Source organism: Bombina bombina, chromosome 6 (assembly GCF_027579735.1).
Source record: "Bombina bombina isolate aBomBom1 chromosome 6, aBomBom1.pri, whole genome shotgun sequence".
NCBI classification, from domain to species: Eukaryota; Metazoa; Chordata; class Amphibia; order Anura; family Bombinatoridae; genus Bombina; species Bombina bombina.
Window position 1 is genome coordinate 967,206,577 of NC_069504.1, and position 21,450 is coordinate 967,228,026.

The window sequence follows — 21,450 nt, forward strand, 5'->3', positions numbered from 1 at the left end:
CTACAGAATACTTAAAACTGAAATTGGGGGTACATTGCAAGATCTATTTAATCAATATTTTATTAAACATGAAATAGAATCTAGCCTTTTTTGTGCTTCTACAGTTATCTTACTGCACAAAAAAGATAAGGACCCGGAAAACCTTAATGCTTATAGACCGATATCATTATTAAATAACGATTATAAATTTATCACAGCAATTATGGCGGATAGGTTGAAGAAGTATATAAATAAGTTGATCCACAATGATCAAACAGGATTTATGCCAGGAAGAAGTATAACAAAAAACATACGAAAAGCATTACTAGTCTTGAGCTACTATTGGAATAAAACTGAAATTAAACATAACGTAAATGAAGTAGATTTGGCACTTTTAACATTGGACGCAGAAAAAGCCTTCGATGCGATTGTATGGGAACATCTATTTACGTCATTATCTCAATTTGGTATTACAGGTAACTTTCTCAATTTCATTAAACTGATCTATAAGGCACCTTGCTCAACACTGTTTGTAAATGGATATTTTTCTCCAAAAATAACATTGATGAAAGGGACTATACAGGGTTGTCCATTGTCACCCCTGCTTTTTAACCTTTCAATTGAACCCCTAGCGGTTAGACTTAGGCAAGTACTGCAAGGAATTAAAATGGGGGACTACAATGTTGTTTTATCCTTATACGCAGATGATTTAATACTCTTCTTATCAAGAACTGCACAAAGTATCCCCTTACTGTTGGAAATAATTAATAAATTTGGCTCCTTTTCGGGGTATAAGGTAAACCAGCCAAAATCAGAACTATTGTGGATAAAGCGGCCTAAAAAATATAGCTTCCAACACCCTTTTCGAGAGGTCAATCAAATTAAATATTTAGGGCTATACTTAAGTTCAAATCCAGAATTGTGGTATTCACTAAACCACTCCAAATTTTTTCTAGAATGTTCTACAATGTTGGAGAAGTGGAGACCATTACCTATTTCGGTCTCCGCTAGGATTATGATGTTGAAAACATTTTTATTTCCACAATTGCTATATATAATGCAGAATCTCCCTATTTTTATAAAAAACAAGGATATGATGAAATATGATAGAGAATGTAAAGTTTTCATATGGGGTGGAAAGCGGGTGAGACTTGCCAAAAATACACTGTATCTAGATAAAGATTATGGAGGGTTTGGTCTCCCCAATATTAAAACATATAATCAGGTAGCAATGTTAAAAATAGCAATTGACTGGATTACCGATAAAGAACATTGTTCTTTTAGAGATATAGAGGGTAGTATAATAAAACCATTTTCCTTAAAAGCTATTTTACACACTCCTATATCTAAAATTCCAGCAATGATATTAAAGAATAAGATTGTTAGTAACATAGTTAAAGTATGGCAGAAAGTATGTGTAGATCTTAAAATAAACTATAGGTTCTCCAAGTATCTCCCTATGGCGGGACACCCGGAATTTGGTCCAGGATTAAGTTTTGGTATTTTCCATCTATGGAAAAAAAAAGGATTAGAATTTTTACAAGAACTAGTTGATAAAGACACGGGGGCTATTAAACCATTTTCTCAGATACAATTTGAATATGCTATCCCGAGGCAGCATTTCTTTGCTTTTCTACAGGTTAGACAATTTTATAATTACATAACACAAAATTCCCAAGGTGATGGGGGTCTAGGGGCAATAGAAGCTGGATTACAGATATACCGGGCAGGTTTTCATTCAATAGCATTTTGGTACAGGATGATATTGAAAAAAAAAGGGTGAGATGCACCTAGAAATTCTCACTAAAAAATGGGAAAACTACTTTCCTGATTTACTACCCCAAGATATTAAACGGAGTATAGGGACAGTGGGTTCTAGATACACAGCTTAGAAGGAATCTCATAGTTATTTGGTTAACCAGGCATATATTACGCCCATACGTTTAGCCAAATGGGATAAGAATCTTAAAGGGAATTGCTTTCACTGCTATGAGCCCCGGGCAGATATTGTTCATTGCTTATGGCGTTGCCCGCGGATATATCAGTTCTGGAAGAAAATAGAGTTTTGGCTGAATAGGTTCTTGAGTCAAAGGGTGGTTTTTACGCCTATAAGTATAATTTTCTTTATTTTTGACAATAAACATGTAAAAGGAGAGTATGCCTTATTAATATCAGCAATACAAATTGCCAGGAATTTAATTTTCCGGCACTGGAAAGCTAAAAAATACCAGAGTTTAGCGGACTTTGTCCAAAAAATGACTGTTCAATTAATTATAGAACTATTGAACCTAGAGCCAAACAAAGAAACCCAAGCTAGAGATTTTTATATAAAATGGGTAGACATTATTAAATTACAACCACCGGTGATACAAGCAGATATTTTGAAATCTTTGCATAAAGCAGGTTTCATACCCCCGTGAGAGACATAGTATTGGATAGAACTACGCAGCTAGGCTTAATGTGATCAAACAAGGTTGTCCGTGGGCTAGTCTCTACCTCCAGAACGATATATAGTTGTAGTTTCCTGGGTCTTATATAAATAATTATATAATTTTTTATTTTTTTTTCTCTCTTTTCTTCTCCTTTTTACGATGTGTATCATGAACTGGTTGTCAGCTCAAATGTTTGTTTTATTTATGCTTATGTTTAGTCTTTTTTTTTTTTTCTGAATTGGTTGAGCAACATAAAAAAAAAAAACCCCCAGCAGTTTGCATACCTTTGAAGCTAAGGCAAATCGTTAGTATGCAGGTACACAGGATGACTGTTTTGATTGTTTTCTCAGATGAGTTTTGGCCCTGCGTGGCGCAATTTTGAAAAAATTTTTGTTTTGTCAGATCTGTTTTTGCATTTTTGTAAACTGCTGGATATATAAATAAATATATAAAAAAAAAAAAAAAAAATTAACTCTGGTATCGAGAGTTCAAAAAAATGCTGCGTTAGGCTCCAAAAAAGGAGCGTAGAGCATTTTTACCGCAAATGCAACTCTCGATACCAGAGTTGCTTACGGACGCGGCCAGCCTCAAAAACGTGCTCGTGCACGATTCTCCCATAGGAAACAATGGGGCTGTTTGAGCTGTAAAAAAACCTAACACCTGCAAAAAAGCAGCGTTCAGCTCCTAACGCAGCCCCATTGTTTCCTATGGGGAAACACTTCCTACGTCTGCACCTAACACTCTAACATGCACCCCGAGTCTAAACACCCCTAACCTTACACTTATTAACCCCTAATCTGCCGCCCCCGCTATCGCTGACCCCTGCATATTATTTTTAACCCCTAATCTTCCGCTCCGTACACCGCCGCAACCTACGTTATCCCTATGTACCCCTAATCTGCTGCCCCTAACACCGCCGACCCCTATATTATATTTATTAACCCCTAATCTGCCCCCCTCAACGTCGCCGACACCTGCCTACACTTATTAACCCCTAATCTGCCGAGCAGGCCTGAGCGCTACTATAATAAAGTTATTAACCCCTAACCCGCCTCACTAACCCTATCATAAATAGTATTAACCCCTAATCTGCCCTCCCTAACATCGCCGACACCTAACTTCAATTATTAACCCCTAATCTGACGACCGGAGCTCACCGCTACTATAATAAATGGATTAACCCCTAAAGCTAAGTCTAACCCTAACACTAACACCCCCCTAAGTTAAATATAATTTAAATCTAACGAAATTAATTAACTCTTATTAAATAAATTATTCCTATTTAAAGCTAAATACTTACCTGTAAAATACATCCTAATATAGCTACAATATAAATTATAATTATATTGTAGCTATTTTAGGATTAATATTTATTTTACAGGCAACTTGGTAATTATTTTAACCAGGTACAATAGCTATTAAATAGTTAAGAACTATTTAATAGTTACCTAGTTAAAATAATAACAAAATTACCTGTAAAATAAATCCTAACCTAAGTTATAATTAAACCTAACACTACCCTATCAATAAATTAATTAAATAAAATACCTACAATTAACCTAACACTACACTATCAATAAATAAATTAAATACAATTTCTACAAATAACTACAATTACATAAACTAACTAAAGTACAAAAAATAAAAAAGAACTAAGTTACAAAAAATAAAAAAATATTTACAAACATAAGAAAAATATTACAACAATTTTAAACTAATTACACCTACTCTAAGCCCCCTAATAAAATAACAAAGACCCCCAAAATAAAAAATTCCCTACCCTATTCTAAATTAATAAATGTAAAAGCTCTTTTACCTTACCAGCCCTGAACAGGGCCCTTTGCGGGGCATGCCCCAAGAAAATCAGCTCTTTTGCCTGTAAAAAAAAACATACAATACCCCCCCCCAACATTACAACCCACCACCCACATACCCCTAATCTAACCCAAACCCCCCTTAAATAAACCTAACACTAAGCCCCTGAAGATCTTCCTACCTTGTCTTCACCATCCAGGTATCACCGATCCGTCCTGGCATCCGGTGCTGAAGAGGTCCAGAAGAGGCTCCAAAGTCTTCCTCCTATCCGGCAAGAAGAGGACATCCGGACCGGCAAACATCTTCTCCAAGCGGCATCTTCGATCTTCTTCCATCCGGTGCGGAGCGGGTCCATCTTGAAGCAGCCGACGCGGATCCATCCTCTTCTTCCGGCGTCTCCCGACGAATGACGGTTCCTTTAAGGGACGCCATCCAAGATGGCGTCCCTCGAATTCCGATTGGCTGATAGGATTCAATCAGCCAATCGGAATTAAGGTAGGAATATTCTGATTGGCTGATGGAATCAGCCAATCAGATTCAAGTTCAATCCGATTGGCTGATCCAATCAGCCAATCAGATTGAGCTCGCATTCTATTGGCTGTTCCGATCAGCCAATAGAATGCAAGCTCAATCTGATTGGCTGATTGGATCAGCCAATCGGATTGAACTTGATTCTGATTGGCTGATTCCATCAGCCAATCAGAATATTCCTACCTTAATTCCGATTGGCTGATAGAATCCTATCAGCCAATCGGAATTCGAGGGACGCCATCTTGGATGACGTCCCTTAAAGAAACCGTCATTCGTTGGGAGACGCCGGAAGAAGAGGATGGATCCGCGTCGGCTGATTCAAGATGGACCCGCTCCGCACCGGATGGAAGAAGATCGAAGATGCCGCTTGGAGAAGATGTTTGCCGGTCTGGATGTCCTCTTCTTGCCGGATAGGAGGAAGACTTTGGAGCCTCTTCTGGACCTCTTCAGCACCGGATGCCAGGACGGATCGGTGATACCTGGATGGTGAAGACAAGGTAGGAAGATCTTCAGGGGCTTAGTGTTCAGTTTATTTAAGGGGGGTTTGGGTTAGATTAGGGGTATGTGGGTGGTGGGTTGTAATGTTGGGGGGGGGTATTGTATGTTTTTTTTTACAGGCAAAGAGCTGATTTTCTTGGGGCATGCCCCGCAAAGGGCCCTGTTCAGGGCTGGTAAGGTAAAAGAGCTTTTACATTTATTAATTTAGAATAGGGTAGGGAATTTTTTATTTTGGGGGTCTTTGTTATTTTATTAGGGGGCTTAGAGTAGGTGTAATTAGTTTAAAATTGTTGTAATATTTTTCTTATGTTTGTAGATATTTTTTTATTTTTTGCAACTTAGTTCATTTTTATTTTTTGTACTTTAGTTAGTTTATGTAATTGTAGTTATTTGTAGAAATTGTATTTAATTTATTTATTGATAGTGTAGTGTTAGGTTAATTGTAGGTAATTGTAGGTATTTTATTTAATTAATTTATTGATAGGGTAGTGTTAGGTTTAATTATAACTTAGGTTAGGATTTATTTTACAGGTAATTTTGTTATTATTTTAACTAGGTAACTATTAAATAGTTCTTAACTATTTAATAGCTATTGTACCTAGTTAAAATAATTACCAAGTTGCCTGTAAAATAAATATTAATCCTAAAATAGCTACAATATAATTATAATTTATATTGTAGCTATATTAGGATGTATTTTACAGGTAAGTATTTAGCTTTAAATAGGAATAATTTATTTAATAAGAGTTAATTAATTTCGTTAGATTTAAATTATATTTAATTTAGGGGGGTGTTAGTGTTAGGGTTAGACTTAGCTTTAGGGGTTAATCCATTTATTACAGTAGCGGTGAGCTCCGGTCGTCAGATTAGGGGTTAATAATTGAAGTTAGGTGTCGGCGATGTTAGGGAGGGCAGATTAGGGGTTAATACTATTTATGATAGGGTTAGTGAGGCGGATTAGGGGTTAATAACTTTATTATAGTAGCGCTCAGGTCTGATCGGCAGATTAGGGGTTAATAAGTGTAGGCAGGTGTCGGCGACGTTGTGGGGGGCAGATTAGGGGTTAATAAATATAATATAGGGGTCGGCGGTGTTAGGGGCAGCAGATTAGGGTACATAAGGATAACGTAGGTGGCGGCGCTTTGCGGTCGGCAGATTAGGGGTTAATTATTGTAGGTAGCTGGCGGCGACGTTGTGGGGGGCAGGTTAGGGGTTAATAAATATAATACAGGGGTCGGCGGGGTTAGGGGCAGCAGATTAGGGGTACATAAGTATAACGTAGGTGGCGGTCGGCAGATTAGGGGTTAAAAAATTTTAATCGAGTGGCGGCGATGTGGGGGGACCTCGGTTTAGGGGTACATAGGTAGTTTATGGGTGTTAGTGTACTTTAGGGTACAGTAGTTAAGAGCTTTATGAACCGGCGTTAGTCCAGAAAGCTCTTAACTCCTGCTATTTTCCGGCGGCTGGAGTTTTGTCGTTAGAGCTCTAACTCTCATTTCAGAAACGACTCTAAATACCGGCGTTAGAAAGATCCCATTGAAAAGATAGGATACGCAATTGACGTAAGGGGATCTGCGGTATGGAAAAGTCGCGGCTGAAAAGTGAGCGTTAGACCCTATTTTGAGTGACTCCAAATACCGGCGGTAGCCTAAAACCAGCGTTAGGAGCCTCTAACGCTGGTTTTCACGGCTACCGCCGAACTCTAAATCTAGGCCTATATTTTTAATCTAAATTTAGGGGGGCTTTAGGTTTAGGGGTTACTAGTTTAATTTAGTTTACTGTGATGTGAGGGGATTTCGGTTTAGGGGTTAATAGTTTACTTTAGTATATTTTGTTGTGGGCAGCTTGCGGTTTAGGGGTTAATAGGTGTATTATAGTTGCGGTGGTGTAGGGCTTAATAACTTTAGTATTGATAGGGGCGATGTGGGCGGACGGCAGATTAGGGGTTAATAATATTTAAATAGTGTTTGCGATGCAAGAGGGTGGCGGTTTAGGGGTTAATACGTTTATTATAGTGGTGACGATGTCGAGGAGTGGCGGAATAGGGGCTAATATTTTTTTTTAAGTGGCAGCAGCGGGAGAGGCAGATTAGGGGTTAATAAATTTAATATAGTATTTGCAATGCTGGAGGGCTTTGGTTTAGGGGTCAATAGGTAGTTTATGCGTGTTTAGTGTACTTTTTAGCAGTTTAGTTATGAGTTTTATGTTGAAGATTTGTAGCGTAAAACTCATAACGACTGCTTTTAGATGGCGTTACGGATCTTGTCATTTCAGGGTGTAACGCAAGCTTTTGAGCCTCAATGCAAAACTCGTAATGGCAGCGCTATGGTTAATACCATGAAATAACGTCATTTTTACGAGTGCCGTACTGACGTTGCGTTACAGGCTAAAAGGCTTGCGGTACACCTATACCGACAAGACTCTTAATGGCTGCGGTGCTGTTTTAACGCTGAAAATGCCATATTTTAAGCATTATAAGACAAACGCACAACTTGTAATCTCGCTGTATGGTAATGCGCTTGCCATTAATCAACAACTCAGATATTCACACACAAATGCCATTATCAAACAATTTTGATTCACACACACGAGGGGTTGAGGCGTGGCAACAACGTCATGTCATGACTCATCCAATCAGCACCAGGCATCATGCATTGCTATAGAGATCAAACACAATATCCCCAAGGCATCTATCCTGTATCTTACATATATTTACAAATCAGACTAGGAATATTATATTGTAGCAGTGTCACGATATCTAACTCACTATCGCCTAGATTTAGAGTTTGGCGTTAGCCGTCAAAACCAGCGTTAGGGGCTCCTAATGCTGGTTTTGGGTTACCGCTGGTATTTAGAGTCAGTCAGGAAAGGGTCTAACGCTCACTTTCCATCCACGACTTTTCCATACCGCAGATCCCCCTACGCCATTTGCGTATCCTATCTTTTCAATGGGATCTTTCTAACGCTGGTATTTAGAGTCTTGGCTGAAGTGAGCGTTAGAAATCTAATGACAAGACTCCAGCCGCAGCAAAAAGCCAGGAGTTAAGAGCTTTCTGGGCTAACACCGGTTCATATAGCTCTTAACTACTGTGCTCTAAAGTACACTAACAACCATAAACTACCTATGTACCCCTAAACCGAGGCCCCCCCACATCGCCGCCACTCTAATAAAAATTTTAACCCCTAATCTGCCGACCGCACACCGCCGCAACCTACGTTATCCCTATGTATCCCTAATCTGCTGCCCCTAACACCGCCGACCCCTACATAATATTTATTAACCCCTAATCTGCCGCCCCCAATGTCACCGAAACCTACCTACAATTATTAACCCCTAATCTGCCGACCGGACCTCACCGCTACTATAATAAAGTTATTAACCCCTAATCCGCCTCACTCCCGCCTCATTCCCGCCTCACTAACCCTATAATAAATAGTATTAACCCCTACGGCTAGATTTGGAGTTTGGCGTTAGCCGTGAAAACCAGCGTTAGAGGCTCCTAACGCTGGTTTTAGGCTACCGCCGGTATTTGGAGTCAGTGATTAAAGGGTCTAACGCTCACTTTTCAGCCGCGACTTTTCCATACCGCAGATCCCCTTACGTCAATTGCGTATCCTATCTTTTCAATGGGATCTTTCTAACGCTGGTATTTAGAGTCATTTCTGAAGTGAGCGTTAGAGCTCTAACGACAAAACTCCAGCCGCCGGAAAATAGCAGGAGTTAAGAGCTTTCTGGACTAACGCCGGTTCATAAAGCTCTTAACTACTGTACCCTAAAGTACACTAACACCCATAAACTACCTATGTACCCCTAAACCGAGGTCCCCCCACATCGCCGCCACTCGATTAAAATTTTTTAACCCCTAATCTGCCGACCGTCACCTACTTTATACTTATGTACCCCTAATCTGCTGCCCCTAACACCGCCAACCCCTGTATAATATTTATTAACCCCTAACCTGCCCCCCACAACGTCGCCGCCAGCTACTTACAATAATTAACCCCTAATCTGCCGACCGCAAAGCGCCGCCACCTACGTTATCCTTATGTACCCTAATCTGCTGCCCCTAACACCGCCGACCCCTATATTATATTTATTAACCCCTAATCTGCCCCCTCAACATCGCCGACACCTGCCTACACTTATTAACCCCTAATCTGCCGAGCGGACCTGAGCGCTACTATAATAAAGTAATTAACCCCTAATCCGCCTCACTAACCCTATCATAAATAGTATTAACCCCTAATCTGCCCTCCCTAACATCGCAGACACCTACCTTCAATTATTAACCCCTAATCTGACGACCGGAGCTCATCGCTACTATAATAAATGGATTAACCCCTAAAGCTAAGTCTAACCCTAACACTAACACCCCCCTAACTTAAATATAATTTAAATCTAACGAAATTAATTAACTATTATTAAATAAATTATTCCTATTTAAAGCTAAATACTTACCTGTAAAATAAATCCTAATATAGCTACAATATAAATTATAATTACATTGTAGCTATTTTAGGATTAATATTTATTTTACAGGCAACTTTGTAATTATTTTAACCAGGTACAATAGCTATTAAATAGTTAAGAACTATTTAATAGTTACCTAGTTAAAATAATAACAAATTTACCTGTAAAATAAATCCTAACCTAAGTTATAATTAAACCTAACACTACCCTATCAATAAATTAATTAAATAAACTACCTACAATTACCTACAATTAACCTAACACTACCCTATCAATAAATTAATTAAATAAACTACCTACAATTACCTACAATTAACCTAACACTACACTATCAATAAATAAATTAAATACAAATGCTACAAATAACTACAATTACATAAACTAACTAAAGTACAAAAAATAAAAAAGAACTAAGTTACAAAAAATAAAGAAATATTTTCAAACATAAGAAAAATATTACAACAATTTTAAACTAATTACACCTACTCTAAGCCCCCTAATAAAATAACAAAGACCCCCAAAATAAAAAAAATGCCCTACCCTATTCTAAATTAATAGAGTTAAAAGCTCTTTTACCTTACCAGCCCTGAACAGGGCCCTTTGCGGGGCATGCCCCAAGAAAATCAGATCTTTTGCTTGTAAAAAAAAACATACAATACCCCCCCCAACATTACAACCCACCACCCACATACCCCTAATCTAACCCAAACCCCCCTTAAATAAACCTAACACTAAGCCCCTGAAGATCTTCCTACCTTGTCTTCACCATCCAGGTATCACCGATCCGTCCTGGCATCCGGTGCTGAAGAGGTCCAGAAGAGGCTCCAAAGTCTTCCTCCTATCCGGCAAGAAGAGGACATCCGGACCGGCAAACATCTTCTCCAAGCGGCATCTTCGATCTTCTTCCATCCGGTGCGGAGCGGGTCCATCTTGAATCAGCCGACGCGGATCCATCCTCTTCTTCCGGCGTCTCCCGACGAATGACGGTTCCTTTAAGGGACGTCATCCAAGATGGCGTCCCTCGAATTCCGATTGGCTGATAGGATTCAATCAGCCAATCGGAATTAAGGTAGGAATATTCTGATTGGCTGATGGAATCAGCCAATCAGAATCAAGTTCAATCCTATTGGCTGATCCAATCAGCCAATCAGATTGAGCTCGCATTCTATTGGCTGTTCCGATCAGCCAATAGAATGCGAGCTCAATCTGATTGGCTGATTGGATCAGCCAATAGGATTGAACTTGATTCTGATTGGCTGATTCCATCAGCCAATCAGAATATTCCTACCTTAATTCCGATTGGCTGATTGAATCCTATCAGCCAATCGGAATTCGAGGGACGCCATCATGGATGACGTCCCTTAAAGGAACCGTCATTCGTCGGGAGACGCCGGAAGAAGAGGATGGATCCGCGTCGGCTGCTTCAAGATGGACCCGCTCTGCACCGGATGGAAGAAGATCGAAGATGCCGCTTGGAGAAGATGTTTGCCGGTCCGGATGTCCTCTTCTTGCCGGATAGGAGGAAGACTTTGGAGCCTCTTCTGGACCTCTTCAGCACCGGATGCCAGGACGGATCGGTGATACCTGGATGGTGAAGACAAGGTAGGAAGATCTTCAGGGGCTTAGTGTTAGGTTTATTTAAGGGGGGTTTGAATTAGATTAGGGGTATGTGGGTGGTGGGTTGTAATGTTGGGGGGCTTGGGTATTGTATGTTTTTTTTTTACAGGCAAAAGAGCTGTATTTCTTGGGGCATGCCCCGCAAAGGGCCCTGTTCAGGGCTGGTAAGGTAAAAGAGCTTTTAAATGTATTAATTTAGAATAGGGTAGGGCATTTTTTTGTTTGTGGGGTCTTTGTTATTTTATTAGGGGGCTTAGAGTAGGTGTAATAAGTTTAAAATTGTTGTAATATTTTTCTTATGTTTGTAAATATTTTTTTATTTTTTGTAACTTAGTTCTTTTTTATTTTTTGTACTTTAGTTAGTTTATGTAATTGTAGTTATTTGTAGAAATTGTATTTAATTTATTTATTGATAGTGTAGTGTTAGGTTAATTGTAGGTAATTGTAGGTATTTTATTTAATTAATTTATTGATAGGGTAGTGTTAGGTTTAATTATAACTTAGGTTAGGACTTATTTTACAGGTAATTTTGTTATTATTTTAACAAGGTAACTATTAAATAGTTCTTAACTATTTAATAGCTATTGTACCTAGTTAAAATAATTACCAAGTTGCCTGTAAAATAAATATTAATCCTAAAATAGCTACAATGTAATTATAATTTATATTGTAGTTATATTAGGTTTTTTTTTTACAGGTAAGTATTTAGCTTTAAATAGGAATAATTTATTTAATAAGAGTTAATTAATTTCGTTAGATTAAAATTATATTTAAGTTAGGGGGGTGTTAGTGTTAGGGTTAGACTTAGCTTTAGGGGTTAATACATTTATTATAGTAGCGGTGAGCTCCGGTCGTCAGATTAGGGGTTAATAATTGAAGTTAGGTGTCGGCGATGTTAGGGAGGGCAGATTAGGGGTTAATACTATTTATGATAGGATTAGTGAGGCGGATTAGGGGTTAATTACTTTATTATAGTAGCGCTCAGGTCCGCTCGGCAGATTAGGGGTTAATAAGTGTAGGCAGGTGTCGGTGACGTTGTGGGGGGCAGGTTAGGGGTTAATAAATATAATATAGGGGTCGGCGGTGTTAGGGGCAGCAGATTAGGGGTACATAAGGATAACGTAGGTGGCGGCGCTTTGCGGTCGGCAGATTAGGGGTTAATTATTGTAGGTAGCTGGCGGCGACGTTGTGGGGGGCAGGTTAGGGGTTAATAAATATAATATAGGGGTCGGCGATGTTAGGGAAGCAGATTAGGGGTACATAGGGATAATGTAAGTAGCGGCGGTTTACGGAGCGGCAGATTAGGGCTTAATAATAATATGCAGGGGTCAGCGATAGCGGGGGCGGCAGATTATTGGTTAATAAGTGTAAGGGTAGGGGTGTTTAGACTTGGGGTACATGTTAGAGTGTTAGGTGCAGACGTAGGAAGTGTTTCCCCATAGGAAACAATGGGGCTGCGTTAGGAGCTGAATGCAGCTTTTTTGCAGGTGTTAGGTTTTTTTACAGCTCAAACAGCCCCATTGTTTCCTATGGGGGAATCGTGCACGAGCACGTTTTTGAGGCTGGCCGCGTCCGTAAGCAACTCTGGTATCGAGAGATGCATTTGCTGTAAAAATGCTCTACGCTCCTTTTTTGGAGCCTAACGCAGCATTTTTTGGAACTCTCGATACCAGAGTTAATTTTATGGTGCGGCCAGAAAAAAGCCCGCGGAGCGTTAACAGCCCATCTACCGCCAAACTCCAAATCTAGGCCCTAATCTGCCCTCCCTAACATCACCGACACCTAACTTCAAGTATTAACCCCTAATCCGCCGACCGGACCTCGCCACTACTATAATAAATTTATTAACCCCTAAAGCTAAGTCTAACCCTAACACTAACACCCCCTAACTTAAATATAATTTAAATCTAACGAAATTAATTAACTCTTATTAAATAAATTATTCCTATTTAAAGCTAAATACTTATTTGTAAAATAAATCCTAATATAGCTACAATATAAATTATAATTATATTATAGCTATTTTAGGATTAATATTTATTTTACAGGCAACTTTGTAATTATTTTAACCAGGTACAATAGCTATTAAATAGTTAAGAACTATTTAATAGCTACCTAGTTAAAATAATAACAAATTTACCTGTAAAATAAATCCTAACCTAAGATATAATTAAACCTAACACTACCCTATCAATAAATTAATTAAATAAACTACCTACAATTAACCTAACACTACACTATCAATAAATAAATTAAATACAAATAAATACACTAACTAAAGTACAAAAAAGAAAAAAAGAACTAAGTTACAAAAAATAAAAAAATATTTACAAACATTATAAAAATATTACAACAATTTTAAGCTAATTACACCTACTCTAAGCCCCCTAATAAAATAAGAAAGCCCCCCAAAATAAAAAAATGCCCTACCCTATTCTAAAATAAAAATATTAAAGCTCTTTTACCTTACCAGCCCTTAAAGGGCCTTTTGCGGGGCATGCCCCAAAGAATTCAGCTCTTTTGCATGGAAAAAAAAACATACAATACCCCCCCAACATTACAACCCACCACCCACATACCCCTAATCTAACCCAAACCCCCCTTAAATAAACCTAACACTAAGCCCCTGAAGATCTTCCTACCTTGTCTTCACCACGCCGGGTATCACTGATTGGTCCAGAGGAGGCTCCAAAGTCTTCATCCAAGCCCAAGCGGGGAATGAAGAGGTCCATCATCGGGCTGAAGAGGTCCATCATCGGGCTGAAGTCTTGATCCAAGCGGCGGCTGAAGAGGTCCATCATCGGGCTGAAGTCTTCTATCAAGCGGCATCTTCAATCTTCTTTCATCCGGATCTATCTTCATCCCGCCGACGTGGAACATCCATCCTGCCCGACGACTTCCCGATGAATGACGGTTCCTTTAAAGGGACAGTCAACCATAGAATTGTTATTGTTTTAAAAGATAGATAATCACTTTATTACTCATTTCCCAGTTTTGCATAACCAACACAGTTATATTAATGTACTTTTTACCTTTGTGATTACCTTGTATCTAGGAACCTTCTTCCAGCCCCCTGATCACATGACTGTGATTGTTTATTATCTATTGTCTTAAATTTAGCATTGTATTGTGCTAGATCTTAAATAAATTTCTGTGCCTGAACACAGTATTATCTATATAGCCCAGGTGTACTTTCTGTCTCTTTGTGTTGAAAAGAGATTTAAAAAGCATGTGATAAGAGGCAGCCCTCAAAGGCTTAGAAATTAGCATATGAGCCTACATATGTTTATTTTAAACTAAGAATACTAAGAGAAAAAAGCAAATTTGATGATAAAAGTAAATTGGAAAGTCGATTAAAATTAAAAGTCCTATCTGAATATTGAAAGTTTAATTTATACTTGACTGTCCCTTTAAATGACGTCATCCAAGATGGCGTCCCTCGAATTCCGATTGGCTGATAGGATTCTATTAGCCAATCGGAATTAAGGTAGGAAAAATCTGATTGGCTGATGGAATCAGACAATCAGATTCAAGTTCAATCCGATTGGCTGATCCAATCAGCCAATCAGATTGAGCTTGCATTCTATTGGCTGATCGGAACAGCCAATAGAATGTGAGCTCAATCTAATTGGCTGATTCCATCAGCCAATCAGAATTTTCCTACCTTAATTCCGATTGGCTGATAGAATCCTGAAGATGGATCCGGAAGAAAGAAGATTGAAGATGCCGCTTGATAGAAGACTTCAGCCCGATGATGGATCTCTTCAGCCGCCGCTTGGATCAAGACTTCAGCCCGATGATGGACCTCTTCAGCCGCCGCTTGGATCAAGACTTCAGCCCAATGATGGACCTCTTCAGCCCAATGATGGACCTCTTCAGCCCGATGATGGACCTCTTCAGCCCGATGATGGATCTCTTCAGCCCCCACTTGGGCTTGGATGAAGACATCGGAGCCTCCTCTGGACTGATCGGTGATTCCCGGCGTGGTGAAGACAAGGTAGGGAGATCTTCAGGGGCTTAGTGTTAGGTTTATTTAAGGGGGGTTTGGGTTAGATTAGGGGTATGTGGGTGGTGGGTTGTAATGTTGGGGGGGGGTATTGTATGTTTTTTTTCCAGGCAAAAGAGCTGAATTCTTTGGGGCATGCCCCGCAAAATGCCCTTTTAAGGGCTGGTAAGGTAAAATAGCTTTTCTATTTTTATTTTAGAATAGGGTAGGGCATTTTTTTATTTTGGGGGGCTTTGTTATTTTAATAAGGGGGCTTAGAGTAGGTGTAATTAGCTTAAAATTGTTGTAATATTTTTATAATGTTTGTAAATATTTTTTTTATTTTTTGTAACTTAGTTCTTTTTTTATTTTTTGTAACTTAGTTCTTTTTTTATTTTTTGTACTTTAGTTAGTGTATTTATTTGTGTTTAATTTATTTATTGATAGTGTAGTGTTAGGTTTAATTGCAGATAATTGTAGGTAGTTTATTTAATTAATTTATTGATAGTGTAGTGTTAGGTTTAATTGTAACTTAGGTTAGGATTTATTTTACAGGTAATTTTGTTATTATTTTAACTAGGTAGCTATTAAATAGTTCTTTACTATTTAATAGCTATTGTACCTGGTTAAAATAAATACAAAGTTGCCTGTAAAATAAAAAATATTAATCCTAAAATAGCTACAATATAATTATTATTTATATTGTAGCTATATTAGGGTTTATTTTACAGGTAAGTATTTAGCTTTAAATAGGATTAATTTATTTAATAAGAGTTAATTTATTTCGTTAGATAATAATTATATTTAACTTAAGGGGGGGGGTTAGTGTTAGGGTTAGACTTAGCTTTAGGGGTTTATAAATTTATTACAGTAGCGGTGAGGTCCGGTCGGCAGATTAGGGGTTAATACTTGAAGTTAGGTGTCGGTGATGTTAGGGAGGGCAGATTAGGGGTTAATACTATTTATTATAGGGTTAGTGAGGTGGATTAGGGGTTAATAAATTTATTATAGTAGCGGCGAGGTCCGGTCGGCAGATTAGGGGTTAATAATTGTAGGTAAGTAGCGGCGACGTTGGGGGCTTTTTTATATTGACAGGTCTATTAGATTAGGTGTAATTCTTTTTTATTTTGGATAATTTTGTTTGTTATTTTTTGTAATTCCGTGTTTGTTATTTTTCGTAATTTAGTCTTTTTTATTTTTTGTATTTAGATACTTTTTAATTTTTAGAGTAGCGTTAGGATTTTTTTAATGTGTTGTTTACTTTAATTTAATTGGTAGTTAGTTTTATTTTTAGTTTAATAATTATATTTGTTTAATTGTTAGTTTAAAATTAGTTTTTTTAATTTGACAGGTAAGTTTTAATTTAATTTAAGATTGGGAAATTATATTTTTAATCTAAATTTAGTGGGGCGTTAGGTTTAGGGGTTACTAGTTTAATTTAGTTTATTGTGATGTGAGGGGATTTCGGTTTAGGGGTTAATAGTTTACTTTAGTATATTTTGTTGTGGGCAGCTTGTGGTTTAGGGGTTAATAGGTTTATTATAGTTGCGGCAGTGTAGGGCTTAATAACTTTAGTATTGATAGGGGCAATGTGGGCGGACGGCAAATTAGGGGTTAATAATATTTAAATAGTGTTTGCGATGCAAGAGGGTGGCGATTTAGGGGTTAATACGTTTATTATAGTGGTGACGATGTCGAGGAGTGGCGGAATAGGGGCTAATATTTTTTTTTAAGTGGCGGCAGTGGGAGAGGCAGATTAGGGGTTTATAAATTTAATATAGTATTTGCAATGCTGGAGGGCTTTGATTTAGGGGTTAATAGGTAGTTTATGCATGTTTAGTGTACTTTTTAGCAGTTTAGTTATGATTTTTATGTTGCAGATTTGTAGCGTAAAACTCATAACAACTGCTTTTAGATGGCGTTATGGATCTTGTCATTTCAGGGTGTAACGCAAGCTTTTTAGCCTCACTGCAAAACTTGTAATGGCAACGCTATGGTAATACCATGAAATAACTTCATTTTTACGAGTGCGGTACTGATGTTGCGTTACAGGCTAAAAGGCTTGCGGTACACCTACACCGACAAGACTCGTAATGGCTGCAGTGCTGTTTTAAAGCTGAAAATGCCATATTTTAAGCATTATAAGACAAATGCACAACTTGTAATCTAGCTGTATGGTAATGCGCTTGCCATTAATCAACAACTCAGATATTCACACACAAATGCCATTATCAAACAATTTTGATTCACACACATGAGGGGTTGAGGCGTGGCAACAAAGTCATGTCATGATTCATCCAATCAGCACCAGGCATCATGCTATAGAGATCAAACACAATATCGCCAAGGCATCTATCCTGTATCCTACATATATTTGCAAATCAGACTAGGAATAGCAGTGTCACAATATCTAACTCACTATCGCCTAGATTTAGAGTTTAGCGTTAGCCTTCATAACCAGCGTAAGGGGCTCCTAACGCTGGTTTTGGGTTACCGCTGGTATTTAGAGTCAGTCAGGAAAGGGTCTAACACTCACTTTCCATCCGTGACTTTTCCATACCGCAGATCCCCCTACGCCATTTGCGTATCCTATCTTTTCAATGGGATCTTTCTAACGCTGGTATTTAGAGTCTTGGCTGAAGTGAGCGTTAGAAATCTAACGACAAGACTCCAGCCGCAGCAAAAAGCCAGGAGTTAAGAGCTTTCTGGGCTAACACCGGTTCATAAAGCTCTTAACTACTGTGCTCTAAAGTACACTAACACCCATAAACTACCTATGTACCCCTTCAGCCCGATGATGGACCTCTTCAGCCGCCGCTTGGATCAAGACTTCAGCCCGATGATGGACCTCTTCAGCCCGATGATGGATCTCTTCAGCCCGATGATGGATCTCTTCAGCCCGATGATGGATCTCTTCAGCCCCCGCTTGGGCTTGGATGAAGACTTCAGAGCCTCCTCTGGACTGATCGGTGATACCCGGCGTGGTGAAGACAAGGTAGGGAGATCTTCAGGGGCTTAGTGTTAGGTTTATTTAAGGGGGGTTTGATTTAGATTAGGGGTATGTGGGTGGTGGGTTGTAATGTTGGGGGGGGTATTGTATGTTTTTTTTTCCAGGCAAAAGAGCTGAATTCTTTGGGGCATGCCCCGCAAAAGACCCTTTTAAGGGCGGGATTTTTTTTATTTTGGGGGGCTTTGTTATTTGAATAAGGGGGCTTAGAGTAGGTGTAATTAGCTTAAAAGTGTTGTAATATTTTTATAATGTTTGTAAATATTTTTTTATTTTTTGTAACTTAGTTCTTTTTTTATTTTTTGTAACTTAGTTCTTTTTTATTTTTTGTACTTTAGTTAGTGTATTTATTTGTGTTTAATTTATTTATTGATAGTGTAGTGTTAGGTTTAATTGCAGATAATTGTAGGTAGTTTATTTAATTAATTTATTGATAGTGTAGTGTTAGGTTTAATTGTAACTTAGGTTAGGATTTATTTTACAGGTAATTTTGTAATTATTTTAACTAGGTAGCTATTAAATAGTTATTAACTATTTAATAGCTATTGTACCTGGTTAAAATAAATACAAAGTTGCCTGTAAAATAAATATTAATCCTAAAATAGCTACAATATAATTATTATTTATATTGTAGCTATATTAGGGTTTATTTTACAGGTAAGTATTTAACTTTGAATAGGATTAATTTATTTAATAAGAGTTAATTTATTTCGTTAGATAATAATTATATTTAACTTAGGGGGGTGTTAGTGTTAGGGTTAGACTTAGCTTTAGGGGTTTATAAATTTATTACAGTAGCGGTGAGGTCCGGTCGGCAGATTAGGGGTTAATACTTGAAGTTAGGTGTCGGTGATGTTAGGGAGGGCAGATTAGGGTTTAATACTATTTATTATAGGGTTAGTGAGGTGGATTAGGGGTTAATAAATTTATTATAGTAGCGGCGAGGTCCGGTCGGCAGATTAGGGGTTAATAATTGTAAGTAATTAGCGGCGACGTTGGGGGCTTTTTTATTTTGATAGGTCTATTAGATTAGGTGTAATTCTTTTTTATTTTGGATAATTTTGTTTGTTATTTTTTGTAATTCAGTGTTTGTTATTTTTCGTAATTTTGTCTTTTTTGTTTTTTGTATTTAGATACTTTTTAATTTTTAGAGTAGCGTTAGGATTTTTTTAATGTGTTGTTTACTTTAATTTAATTGGTAGTTAGTTTATTTTTAGTTTAATAATTATATTTGTTTAATTGTTAGTTTAAAATTAGTTTTTTTAATTTGACAGGTAAGTTTTAATTTAATTTAAGATTGGGAAATTATATTTTTAATCTAAATTTAGGGGGGCGTTAGGTTTAGGGGTTACTAGTTTAATTTAGTTTATTGTGATGTGAGGGGATTTCGGTTTAGGGGTTAATAGTTTACTTTAATATATTTTGTTGTGGGCAGCTTGTGGTTTAGGGGTTAATAGGTTTATTATAGTTGCAGCAGTGTAGGGCTTAATAACTTTAGTATTGATAGGGGCAATGTGGGCGGACGGCAGATTAGGGGTTAATAATATTTAAATAGTGTTTGCGATGCAAGAGGGTGGCGGTTTAGGGGTTAATACGTTTATTATAGTGGTGACGATGTCGAGGAGTGGCGGAATAGGGGCTAATATTTTTTTTTAAGTGGCGGCAGTGGGAGAGGCAGATTAGGGGTTTATAAATTTAATATAGTATTTGCAATGCTGGAGGGCTTTGATTTAGGGGTTAATAGGTAGTTTATGCGTGTTTAGTGTACTTTTTAGCAGATTAGTTATGAGTTTTATGTTGCAGATTTATAGCGTAAAACTCATAACAACTGCTTTTAGATGGCGTTATGGATCTTGTCATTTCAGGGTGTAACGCAAGCTTTTTAGGCTCACTGCAAAACTCGTAATGGCAACGCTATGGTAATTCCATGAAATAACGTCATTTTTACGAGTGCGGTACTGACTTTGCGTTACAGGCTAAAAGGCTTGCGGTACACCTATTCCGACAAGACTTGTAAAGGCTGCAGTGCTGTTTTAACGCTGAAAATGCCATATTTTAAGCATTATAAGACAAACGCACAACTTGTAATCTAGCTGTATGGTAATGCGCTTGCCATTAATCAACATCTCAGATATTCACACACAAATGCCATTATCAAACAATTTTGATTCACACACATGAGGGGTTGAGGCGTGGCAACAACGTCATGTCATGACTCATCCAATCAGCACCAGGCATCATGCTATAGAGATCAAACACAATATCGCCAAGGCATCTATCCTGTATCCTACATATATTTGCAAATCAGACTAGGAATATTATATTGCAGCAGTGTCACGATATCTAACTCACTATTGCCTAGATTTAGAGTTTGGCGTTAGCCTTCAAAACCAGCATTAGGGGCTCCTAACGCTGGTTTTGGGTTACCGCTGGTATTTAGAGTCAGTCAGGAAAGGGTCTAACACTCACTTTCCATCCGTGACTTTTCCATACCGCAGATCCCCCTACGCCATTTGCGTATCCTATCTTTTCAATGGGATCTTTCTAACGCTGATATTTAGAGTCTTGGCTGAAGTGAGCGTTAGAAATCTAACGACAAGACTCCAGCAGCAGCAAAAAGCGGCTAACACCGGTTCATAAAGCTCTTAACTACTGTGCTCTAAAGTACACTAACACCCATAAACTACCTATGTACCATTTCAGCCCGATGATGGACGTCTTCAGCCGCCGCTTGGATCAAGACTTCAGCCCGATGATGGACCTCTTCAGCCCGATGATGGATCTCTTCAGCCCGATGATGGATCTCTTCAGCCCGATGATGGATCTCTTCAGCCCCCGCTTGGGCTTGGATGAAGACTTCGGAGCCTCCTCTGGACTGATCGGTGATACCCGGCATGGTGGAGACAAGGTAGGGAGATCTTCAGGGGCTTAGTGTTAGGTTTATTTAAGGGGGGTTTGATTTAGATTGGGGGTATGTGGGTGGTGGGTTGTAATGTTGGGGGGGGTATTGTATGTTTTGTTTTCCAGGCAAAAGAGCTGAATTCTTTGGGGCATGCCCTGCAAAAGGCCCTTTTAAGGGCGGGAATTTTTTTATTTTGGGGGGCTTTGTTATTTT